Source organism: Monodon monoceros, unplaced genomic scaffold, assembly GCF_005190385.1.
Source record: "Monodon monoceros isolate NGI ecotype Baffin Bay Population unplaced genomic scaffold, NGI_Narwhal_1 Super_Scaffold_21, whole genome shotgun sequence".
In the NCBI taxonomy this organism is placed as follows: Eukaryota; Metazoa; Chordata; class Mammalia; order Artiodactyla; family Monodontidae; genus Monodon; species Monodon monoceros.
Window position 1 is genome coordinate 63598896 of NW_021703778.1, and position 13036 is coordinate 63611931.

At 43.4% G+C, this 13036-nt stretch overlaps 1 pseudogene; it reads left to right on the plus strand.

The window, feature by feature from the left end:
- The window catches only part of LOC114903835, a 179274-nt pseudogene extending 167587 nt beyond the window's left edge, over positions 1-11687 (plus strand).
- Positions 11688-13036: the final 1349 nt, after the last annotated feature.

Here is a 13036-nt window from a genome sequence, read left to right on the forward strand (position 1 = left end):
TTTTTCTAATTATTTTACTATCAGTAAAGATTGTTTAAAGGATATTCATTTTTGGCAATTACCCCCTCAAGTATTATCTGAATAATAATCCTTCTAGGGAAACACAGTCCGGGTGCTTTAATTTACTTCAGAGATTATCACATAGCCTTTCCCCCACTTTCTTTTTCAAGTATCTGTATCCTGGAAGAGATAACACAGCATTTTTCTCTAACAGTTGTATTTAGCTTAGAGAACGAGTTGTTTGTTTTGTTTTTTAATCATATATCTAGAGTTAGAATTCTTAGGAAGATAATCCATAAAAGCTCTACTTTGAAAATGCAAATGTTCCTAAAGTGTTTTGATTTGTATTGTTTGGTCTGTTAAAGAAAGCAAAGGTTTTTAAACTCTGCCTTTTTTCGGAAATTGATGGAGGAATTATAAAGCACCTCCAACTAAACAAGCAGTTGAACTTCTGCTTAGGATTCACTTCCCAGGTTCCCAACAGTCTTTAAAAAAAAAATCTTTTTATGAAGTTTGAAACAATATTTGTGACACTGAGCTTTATGTCATAAGACGAGGCAGAAATTGTAGCAGGTAAACATTGGAGGAAGCAGATGTCGATTTTTGAGCTGCGGTGTTTTGTTAGACCGCCCTCTTGTGGTCAAACGTCATCAACACAATTTCTGTTCCGCATTTTTTTAAAGAACAAGTTCAACAATCCACAGTAGCATAATTCTGACAAAAATAAGCTGCAAGTTGGGAGTGAACTTTCTAATATTCTGTTGGGTTTTGGATCTTCTCCTCTTCCCCAAAAACAACTTACAATGCATTCACTCGAGTGAACAGGAAAGTATGAGAATTCTTAAATGTACAAGATCTCTTAACATACACATGCACCAATTAAACACAATGTTCCTAGTGATTTGGGAACAGACAAACTCTTCTACATGAAATGGCACCCATCCCCAAATGTCCTTCAGCTGACCATAGACCCTAGCATCAGCACCCCTGGCAGATACTGACAGCATGAGGTGGACAAAGCAGCTGCAGGCTGGGTGGATAATGTCACCCAACACGGCCTGAGACGTCTTAAAATGCTGTGATGTTGACTGCACCCATCTACAAGGAAAATATATATCCCCAGTGGACCAGGGGCCCAGCTGCCTCATTCTTTGAGTGGAAGTAAGTGTAGCTTTTTTGTGATACCCACTCCAGTAGAGCTGCAGGAATTCAAAATGAGGGAAAAAATAGCGAAGGGAGTAATTACATTCAAGTATTTCCATAATTCGTTAACTATGTAAAATATAAACCATTTCTATGGCTTCAGAATGTTCTACCTAGAAGTTTCACTGAAAATAAGGATCTTTATAATAAATCCTGCCTTTGACCAGGAAACCTCTGTTAAGAAGGATTGAGAAAGGAGACCCTCTCTTTCATACATCAAATTTTAGGTCTTGAGGGGAGCCTGGAGATCATATATTGCAAATTTGTCACTTTACAGATTAAAAAAAACAAAGCCCAATGAGGTGTAGGGACTTGCCCGAAGTCTCCTGGTAAAAAGCAGCAAACCCAGGATTAGAAGGGAGTCTCCCAGCTATACTAACTAGCATGACCCATCCTCCTTGGCCCCGTCTTGCCGAAGAGCATCCTGGCATCCAATTCCCTGTGGAGGCCTGTGATCCACAATCTTCTAGCTCAGTGATCCCTGAACTGCTACTAAAACTTCTTTCCTGCTACTGAGTGGTCTGTCCTCATTCTCTCCTCCCAATGAGAAATAAATGACAACGAAATTCTTTAAAACAAGACTAGCAGCCATTGAAAACCACGACCAAATTCAATACAACACAGAATAAAAACATCCTCCCCAGAAGTTTCCTGAATTCCCATTCCATGTGGGCTCATGTACTGTGGGGCTTATCCGTCAAACTTCTTATACAAAATGGAATTAGAGTATGTAAGGGAACTGATAATGTGCCATTTTTTGTCATAAATGCCAACGTTAGTACTCCTCCATGATTCACTTTATAGGTTATTAGTCACTTATGAAAATAAAAGCCCATAGAATGATTCATTGTAAGTAAAAGAACTGAAGAGAGGTCCTTGATCAGTTGCCCCCGGCTGATGATACATTACATATAGATGTGTACATAGCAGAACGGTTCTCTCTGGGGTTGATGGACTTCCACCAAGATCTGATGCGGTTGTGGTAGTAACAGAGATGCCCACAAGATGGCACTCTTCTTTATTTTTAATTCATGGTAAGCAAAAAAAAAAAAAAAAAAAAATTGATTCTCCACACAGTCTAAGAATAAATGGGATATGTAGCTAACCCCATACAATGTCACGTTTAATGTTGTAACAGGCATCACAGTTGTGAAAATCTGCCCCCCACCCCTTCCCTGAGGAATGCGATGATGGAGGACAGAAAGGCCTGAAAACAGGTGTTGATGCTCTGAGGGAATGGCAGGCCTTGGGACAGAGAGAGAGAGAGAGAGAGAGAGAGACACAGAGAGACAGAGAGACAGACAGAGAGACAGAGAGAGAGAGAGACAGAGACAGAGGCAGAGACAGAGAGAGACAGAGACAGAGACAGAGACAGAGACAGAGAGAGAGTGTGTATGTGTGTGTGTGTGTGTGTGTGTACGTACCACATATTTTTTCTTAAAGGTGAGTTCTGTTTCAAAAGTATGTTAAAGACTCTCTTCCATCTTAACACTTTTCTATCTTCAGGCCAAAATAAAGGCTCTCCAACTACAGTGCCTTGCTCCACAAATTCCCTTCTGAAGGGACTTTACTATCTTTGACACATACACACGCAGCACTCCGTCTCCTGTGCTGCTGAAATAACAAAGTCTTTGTAGTTCTCTTTAGTAGGTGGCAGATAACATCTGATTTGGCAGGAATGATGGGCAAAAGGAAAATGATACATGGAGGTTATAAGACCTCAGTGCCTGGGCCGGAACTCTCAAAGCTCACTTCCACAGCACTCTAGTTCCACGAACCAGACAGAAACGTTCTGCCAATAAAAAGCTTTGCAAGCTTTAATGTGCATACAAATCATCTTGGGGATCCTGCTCAACTGCAGATTCTGATTCAATAGGTTTGGGGCAGGACCTGATTCTGCATTCCTAACAAGCTCCCAGATGATTCTGGTGCTCCTGTCTGAAGACCACACTTTGCGTGGCCAGGACTTAGTCAACCATTAACATCTCTATGACGAAACCATTTTAGAATATTTTAAAGGCAACATTATTTGTGATTATCAAGGAACAATTTTCTTCTTCCCTTTTACTCCCAGAGCTACATTTGGAATTCTAAGTATGCACCCATTGTTTAGCCATCACTTTTACGTTATAAGTAATTGATCCAGTGGTGATCAAAGCCAATGTGCTTTTACTTAACTAACACACAGCTGAGATTTGCACACAGTGAAACATTTCACTATACAATTTACCCTTCTAATAGGACTCAATGGCCTTGGTATGTGAAAGACCACGCTGTACTGACCCTTAATCAAAGAACTTTAAAAAGATACCAAGCAAACCAATGCATAATTGCAATTAAGAATGTTAAATCAACATTTAATAGATACCAAACAAAGTAAACCCATTTAGAATGATCTTTTCTGTCTGAAAAGGAAGTACTTATTATGAGATTAAAGTTTATCTGCTGAATTAAAAGATGTCAGTAATACAAAAGTTACTTCACTCAGCTTTTGCACAGCAAAGGAAACCATCAACGAAATGAAAAGACAACCTACTGAATGGGAGAAGATATTAGGAAATCATATGACCCATAGTGGGTGAATATCCAAAATACTGAGTTGGCCAAAAAGTTCGTTTGGCTTTTTCAGTAAGATCTTACGGAAAATCCCGAACCAACTTTTTGGCCAACCCAATACGGAAAAACCCGAATGAACCTTTTGACCAACCCAGTATAAACAGCACATACAACTCATTAACCAAAAAAATCCGATTTTAAAATGGGCAGAAGACCTGAATAGACTTTTTTCAAAGAAGACATACAGATGGCTAACAGGCACATGAGAAGATGCTCAACATCACTAATTATTAGAGAAATGCAAATGAAAACCACAATGAGGTATCACCTCACACCTGTCAGAATGGCTAACATCAAAATGTCTACAAATAATAAATGTTGGAGAGGATGTGGAGAAAAGGGAACTCTTGAACACTGCTGGTGGGAATGTAACTTGGTGCAGCCACTACAGAAAACAGTATAGAGGTTACTAAAAAAACTAAAAATAGAACTACCATATTCTCCAGCAAATCCACTCCTGGGTATACATTTGAAAAAAGTGAAAACACTAACTCAAAAAGATACATGTACCCCATGCTCATAGCAGCATTCAATAACCAAGATATGGAAGCAACCCAAGTGTCCACCAACAGATGAATGGATAAAGAAGATGTGGCATATATATACAATGGAATATTATTCGGCCATAAAAACAATGAAATTCTGCCACTTGCAACAGTGTGGAGAGACCTAGAGGGTCTTATGCTTAGTGAAATAAGTCAGACAGAGAAAGACATACTCTATGTTATCACTTATATGTGGAATCTAAAAAATAAAACGAATATATATAACAAAACAGAAAAAGACAGATTTAGAGAACTAGTAGTTACCAGTGGGGAGAGAGAAGGGGAAGGGGCAGGATAGGGGTAGGGGATAAAGAGATACAAACTGTTACATATTTATAAACTATTTTTTTTTTTTTTTTTTTTTGCAGTACACGGGCCTCTCACTGCTGTGGCCTCTCCCGCTGTGGAGCACAGGCTCCGGATGCGCAGGCTCAGCGGCCATGGCTCACGGGCCCAGCCGCTCCGCGGCATGTGGGATCCTCCCAGACCGGGGCACGAACCCGTGTCCCCTGCATCGGCAATAAACTATTTTTAAAATAAATAAGAAACAAGGATATATCGTACAGCACAAGGATATATCGTACAATGAAATATATCCATTATTTTGTAATAACTTTAAACAGAGCATAATCTGTAAAAATATTGAATCACTATGCTGTGTATCTGAAACTAATATTGTAAATCAACTACAGTTCAATAAAGATATACAAACAAAAAAAAATTAATGCTGGCTTTTTAACAAATGGTGCTGAATGCCTAAATTTAAAAAGATGAACCCACACACAGACCTTACACCTCACACAAAAATGAACTCAGAATGGATTGTAGGCCTCAATATAAAATGAAAAGCTCTAAAAACTTCTTAAAGAAAACATGGGAGGGGATTTCCCTGGTGGTGCAGGGGGCCTGGGTTCAATCCCTGCTCAGGGAATTAGATCCTGCATGCATGCAGCAATTAAGGATCCCGTGTGGGACTTCCCTGGTGGTCCAGTGGTTAAGACTTCGCCTTCTAATGCAGGGGGTGTGGGTTTGATCCCTGGTTGGGGAGTAAGATCCCACATCCCTCCTGGCCAAAAATACAAAATATAAAGCAGAAGCAACACTGTAACAAATTCAATAAAGACTTGAAATAAATAAATAAAGATGCCCTGTGCCGCAAGTAAGACCCAGCGCAGCCAAATAAATAAATATTTTAAAAAGAAAACACAGGAGAAAATCTACGTGACCTTGGGTTTGGCGATGAGTTTTTATATACAATACTAACAGCTCAATCTATGAAAGAAAAAAATAGGTTGGACTTCATTAACATTAAAACTTCTGCTCTGTGAAAGATACTGTTAAGAAAATGAAAAGCTAAGCCACGGATTGGAAGAAAATATTTGCAGAACACATACCTGGTAAAGGGCTTATATCCAAAATATGAAAGAACTCTTAAAGTCAACAATTTTTTAAAAAGAACTAGAAGAAGTCAAAAGATCTGAGCAGACACCTCACAGAAGAAGATACAGATGGCAAAGAAGCAGATGAAAAGGTGCTCAACACCACGTGTCATTAGGGATTTGCAAGTGAAAAGAACAAGATACCACTACAAGACTATCAGAATGGAAGCAGCCGCATTGCACAGGGAGATCAGCTGGGTGCTTTGTGACCACCTAGAGGGGTGGGATAGGGAGGGTGGGAGGGAGGGAGACGCGAGGGAAGAGATACGGGGATATATGTATATGTAGAGCTGATTCGCTTTGTTATCAAGCAGAAACTAACACACCATTGTAAAGCAGTTATACTCCAATAAAGATGTTTAAAAAAATAAAAATTGAAAAAAAGACTATCAGAATGACAACATCCAAAAAAACCGACAATACCAAACGTTGACTGCAGAGCACAGGAAGACTCACTCGGTACTGATGGGAACACAAAATGGTACACCGCTCTGAAAGACAGTGTGGCAGTTTCTTACAAAACGAAACATAGTCTTACCACCTGACTCAGTAATTGTATTCCTAAGTATTTACCCAAATGAGCTGAAACTTATGTCCCCACAGACGTCTGCACAGCTATACTCCTAACTGCCAAAACCTGGAAGCAACCAACATATCCTGTAATAGGTGGATGGATAAACAAACTGTGCTACCTGCAGACAATGAAGCATTGCCCATTTGATAAAAAGAAACAAGCTATCAAGTCACTAAAAACTATGGATGAATCTTAAATGCATATTGCTAAACGAAAGAAGTCAGTCTGGGAAAGCTGCCTACTGTATGGTTCCAATTATATGACATTCTGGAAAGGCAAAATTATAAAGGTGGTAAACAGATCACTGGTTGCCAGTACTTGCAGGGGGTGAAGTTGAGTAGGTGAAGTGCAGAGGATTTTTGGGGGTGGTGATTCTGTGTGATACTGTAAAGTACATGCAAACTAGAAAAAAACGATTTCGGAGATCCCAGAATGGAATAAAAAATATGACAAACAACCCAACTGTATTACAAATGTGTGAAACAACCTTATTAAAGGGGATGGGGGGGAGAATAGTGCTAGCCTAAGTAACTCTGGAAATGAGGAGAATCTGAAACACCAAAGAAGAAAGTAACTGCACACAGCACTATACTCTAGCTGATAAAGTTGTTTTCCTTGGGGATATGGGTTAACAGTTCTGATATGGCTGTACATATATACCGGAACTGAACAATTAAGTAAATGGATGGCAGATGGCAGGAAGCAGGTTCCTCACTGTTGGAGTGGGAATTTACAGATAAAGAAGGGGAGAAGGCTAGAACGAGCCATGCAGTAGTAGATTGGAGTTGGAGATACCAGTATGAACTCATGTTTAGCTTAACATAGATATAGATGGTTACATATAGAAAAATTTATAGATATGTGTATACACACAGATTAGTATATACATAAATGTTTCCTTGCTCTTTCAGCTGACAGGGCCTAGAAGCAATGCCATCCCCATAGGAATGAGCACACCTAACGCCCAGATCTTGGTTTCTAACACCATTCTCCAATGAAAGGAACCAGGACTGCTTAGAGAAATGGCAGATTCGAGGACTGGAGCAGGAAATATGCAAGATGAGTTTGGAGCATCTTGTAGCTCCAGAAAATAAGGGAGTGCTCAAAAAAAAAATAAATAAATAAAAGTTGATGTGTCATAGGGACACAGGAGCCAACTGAAAGAGCTCCCAGTGGCCAAAGCTGGAACAATTAGAGCACGAAAATTAAGTAGCGTTGGATTACAGCCCAAAGCATGAAATAAATATCCATGAGGCTATACTGATATAAAGTAATGATTAAATAAAGAAATAGGGAAAAGAGACCAATCCACTGTGCAGAATTCCAAATAACATACAGATACTCCAGCCTCAAGGAGCTGGTAACTTCCCACTTCTTAAGTCACTTCCTCCCACAGAGGAAAGCATGGAAATGGGGGAAGGAGTAACTTGACAGGGCAAGAACCTGACAAACACTACCTGAGCCAGGTGATCAACATTAGCATTTAAGTGATGTCACGTTGATAGGATGACCTTTGATATAAGATGATGAAAATGGCATTTTACTTCTGTCGTCTTCCTCCAAAGATATACTACCCCAATCTAACGATGAGAACATTAGACAAATTCCAACTGAGGAACTCAAAACTGTCAAAGTCACCAAAAGCAAGCAAAGTCTGAGGAGCTACCACAGCTGAGAGCCTGAGGAGACATGACTACTACATATAACATGATATCCTAGACAGGATCATGGAACAGAAAAACGACATAAGGGGAAAACTGAGGAAATCTGAATAAACCCTGGACTTTAGTTAATAATAATGTATCAAAGTTGGTTTATTCATTGTAACAAACATATACTATCATAAGATGTTTTCAAAAGGGAACGCTGGGTGTGGGGATACAGGTACACTTACTTTCTTCACAGTAACTCTGCAAATCTCAAAATGTTCTAAAATTAAAAGTTTACTTTAAAAATGTTGATAGTCTTTTCCCAATTCACACACACACAAAAAAAATCAAAGAATATATTTTTCTTCCATTTTTATTAAAATTCTCCTGCAGAAGCAGTGGATGAGCTAGTTTACTAACCACGCTGGAGAAAGAGAGTAAGAGATCTGGGTTCCGCTTCTTACTGGCCACGTGATTTTGGGAAAGTCAACATCGCCGAGCCTCAGCTCTCTCATCAGTCAAATGGCCTCATAATACCCACTTCCAGGCACGCTGGAGGAATTAAACATCATAATCTATGTCAAACACATAACACAGGGCTTGACACAGAGTAAGCTCAAGAGACTGTTGCTTTAATGAGCTAGCCAGTGTAGACTGACTGCCAAATGTCCTGGTAGTAAATAGATTTCAACAGAAAAACTCAGAATGTATAAAATCTCTACACTGAGTCCTTTAATATGGAGGAGAGAATGACAAAGTCTTACTCTTAACCCATCAAGCATCAATATCAGTTCGCAAAACACATTCAAACAGGTATCTACTCCAGGTTCAAGTGATACAGTCTAACTCACAGAAAGCCTTTCTGGTGGGAGAGATTTGGAGATTTCTTCTCTAATCTGCTCAGTCTGACTCCAGGGCTCAGCCCATACAAATGGGTCTTTAGTCCCTGGCCCTGTGGCTGCAGCCTGAAAAATGTGCTCCCTCTCCCTTCTCTCCACCCTGCCCCTGTGCCTTCTTTTGCTCTGCCTTTCCTTTTGCTCCTTCATGCTAAAACCCCTCCATGCCTGTCCTTTGAGATTCAGCTCTGCTCCATGGTCAAGTCGTGAGAATGGAGAAGACAGTTAAAAGACAATCAAGCTCTAGGGACTTGCCTGGTGGCGCAGTGGTTAAGAATCCGCCTGCTAATGCAGGGGACATGGGTTCGAGTACTGGTCCGGGAAGATCCCACGTGCCGCGGAGCAACTAAGCCCGTGCGCAACAAACACTGAGCCTGCGCTCCAGAGCCCACGAGCCACAACTACTGAAGCCCGCGCACCTAGAGCCCGAGTTCCGCAACAAAAGCCACTGCAATGAGAAGCCCGCGCACCACAACGAAGAGTAGACCCCGCTCGCCGCAACTAGAGAAAGCCCTCACACAGCACCCAAGACCCAACGCAGCCAAAAAAAAAAAAAGATACGCCCAGCAAAGGGTTCACACCCACTAGCAAACCTCCTTATATGTTATGAAGCTCAGAGGGGAGTTTCATTGTAAAAGGCCTCCTTCTCTTCCCTGGCCTCAGCAAGGGCAGCCTGCAGGACAGGAGGAGAAAATAGGGCAAGAAGGGCCACCACTGTACATGTCATTTCCTAGAAATATTTTACATACATCTTTGTGAGGCATGAAAATGCTACATATGTGATTATAAAATTTTCCATCCATAAAGCTACTCCTGGTTTATATATGGAAAATGGGTCATTATTTTGTGATGTCCCCAGAAGTGACTCACAGGGACTTGGCCACAGGAGCAAATGTGAGAAGCACTGCCTAGACCTAAGACTCACCACACTGGTTTAACACATCCATAGAAAATAGACACCCCAGACTGCGGGCTTCCTGGCCTTTTCCATGTTTTCTGACCTTGTGGGAGCAAAACTCCCCTGAATCTAGGCAGCCTGATATTCCGTATAGTTTTTACTATTATCACTTAATTGCAGTCATCTGACTTACAGCAGCAGACCCGGATCTAGACACTCCAAACCTGTATTCTTTATTGAGGGTGGGGATAGAATATGGCTGATTGATGATTTAACTCACCTCTGAGAGGGAGCCCTCAACAACTTCTGATATCTAAGCCAGAGTTCCATCCTAAAATACAGTTGACCCTTGAGTAACATGGGTTTGAACTGCAGTTTGAACTGTGCAGGTCCACTTACACGGAGTTTTTTTCCAACAAATACAGCACCTGTATTTTCATTATACAGACCTTTACGTTAAGTAAGTGTGGGGAAAAGCCTGCGTTCAATTAGAGATCACATTATGCGGAATCAAAAAAACTAGAGCTTGAATCCTCATTCTAACCAAACTGTTTGAGCTTCCAGCCCTTGGGTGAGTCGTTTACCAATTCCTGTTTTTGAGGCAGAGACTGAGCATGAGAGGATTTTCGACTCCACGGGAGGTCAGTGCCCCTAACCCCCGCGTGGTTCAAGGGTCAAATGACCCATCTTACCTGGCTTTTCCAGTTAAACGTCTTATATTTAGTTTCCTGTAACGCTGCACATTGAGTTATCCTCAGACCCCGTTCAAAACTCCTCGGCCCGACTCCAGGGGGCGGCGAGTGGCCGGCGGAACGCCGAGCGTCCGAGTCGGGAAACGCGAGCGGAGCTGCCGGCCCGCGCAGCCACGCCCGGCTAGCCCGGAGCCTCGCCTGCGTGCACGGGGCCTGGGCACCTGCGTGCGGCGTGGGCGGGGTCGGGACCACGCGCACGCCCACCCCCACCCCACGCCTTGGCCCCCTCGAGCGTGCGCGGCTCGCTTCACGCCGATCTCCCCTCGGCGGCGCGCTCGTGCTGCCCGACAGAGGGCGCGCGCGCGGCGGGGGTGCCGAGGAGACCGCGGTGTGCGTCCCGCCAGCCTCGCTGCTCCCCTCCCTGCCTGCTCGCCGGCAGGTGTGTTTCTTACAGGCGAGGGTAGGAGGCTTTCCACTCGGAATATTCCCGAGTGCTGCGTGGCTGTAAAACCCATTTCACCAGAGGAGGCTGAAACGAGAGCGCGCTCATCAGCCAGTGTGGGAAACCAGTGCTCAACATCAGCTACCGGCCGCCTTAGGACCACGGCGGCCCAGGTGCAATCCCTCTGTTCCTCCACCTTGAAAGTACCCACCAAGCATCCAAGTGCCGGTTCCTCACCACCTTGCACGTGATCACGGCCCTGCAGAGTGTCTGGCGGCGGACCTCGCAGGCCTGCACGGCCCACCTGCACTACAAATGGATCCCTGTGCTAGACAGCCACGCGGCTGACATTCGCTCCTGCTTCCAAGGAGCAATAGGCTTCACTGACTGGGTCCGGGAAAAGGAAGGCAAGGCCCTGGTCCACTGTGAAGCTGGGATCTCCCGTTCGTCTGCCATCGGCATAGCTCATGTCAGTTCCGCCTGAAGGAGGCCACTGATCACATCCAGAGGAGGAGGAGAGTGACCTTGCCCAGCTTTGGCTTCCTGAGATCCTGCCTCGCACTCCCTGCCCCGGGATCCCTTCTGCCCGGAGGGTGCATCCCGCTCGTCATGTAAAGCCCATTTGCAGACACTGAGCCCTGACGTGCAGGGTTCCTACTGCACGTTCCCTACCACCCGCTGGACGGCCTCAGAGCTCACCAAGAGTTTCATGGCCACATACACATCCTGCTAAAACTGGGATGGGGGAACCAGCCCAGCCCCAAGAACAACTGTGGTTTTGTTTTTTAAACTCGTGGACATTTTATGGCTGTGCGGTACTGAATTGCTCCCTCTGTCAGGCTGCCCCAGTGGGGTAGTGGCCACCAGGCTTGCAAACTTCAGACTGACCTTGAAGATAGGTTCTCAGAGGGAAGGAAAGCCAAGCCGCTTCAAGAGCACAGCCTGTGCTAACTACTGTTCTTCCAGATCCCCTGCCCTCTCAGGACTAACCAGTCCTTGGATGTCAAAATTTGCCTTTTCATTTCAAGCATAAGGCAATAAATACCAGCATCCACGTGGGAGAAGGCAGTTGCTAGACCAGGAGAAAAGGCAATTACAAAGCCAACTGATTTTGAAGGAAGCACGATTTCCACCTTATCTTTTTAACTTTGGCTGTCTCAGTATCTGTCTTTGTTGCTTTAGGGCATAAGCTGGTCACCACCTAGTCAGGAGAGTAACCTGCAGGGTTTGCAGAGACATGAATATATAAGCTGGTTGGAACCCCCTGAGCCCAGTGGAGGCAGATTCTCTCCAAGGGGAGGGCTCTGGGGTGAAAGGAAGAAGCAAGTAGCCTGTTCCTGGGACAGCTGGGCTTCCCGGGACTGAGCAGGGTCATGCCAAGCAGGAGACAAAGCTGGTTAAATACTCCATGCTCTGGCCAGCAAAGGCCTGAAACCAGGCACAGGACAGGCCTGAATTTCTATGTGGAGATTTGGAGGCTTCAACCAAGGGGAGAAACAAAGGATACAGAGGCTAGGAATAAGGCTGACATGCATTCCCTTACTCTGGATCTGTTCGTATTAGAAGCTACATGTGAACGATGCTGAAACCTCATATTAAAAACAGAACTGGCAGTTATCCCACTGAAGAGCTGAAAAGTTTTGATTCTACCTCTTCCTTTGTTTCATCTATGCTCTGAAATCATTTTCTATGGTTTCTTTGTTTTCCTAGCAACTTGGAATATGCTATCTGGAGTGCATCCTTCATCTTCCTTCTCTTGCTTTAAGACTCTAATAGGAACCTGTTTTCCCTACTAACTTAGGGTCTTCAAAGCACAAAGTTAGGTCTAAATTATGGAGCTCTGAACTGTCTGGAATACTTAGGATTTATCTGGAATAGATACTGTAAATCATAAAATGTGACAAGGAGAAAAGTCAGAAGGTAAACGTACAGAGGTTCCCTTCTAGCAGTTGGTCGTGGGATGTGTGCTGTCCCGGTGACTGGGGAGGAAATGGTATAGAGTCAGAGCAAGACTGGAAATAGATTTTAACACTGGGCAGAGCCTCATTCCCCATTCACCATACCATCACTAAGACCTTCCCT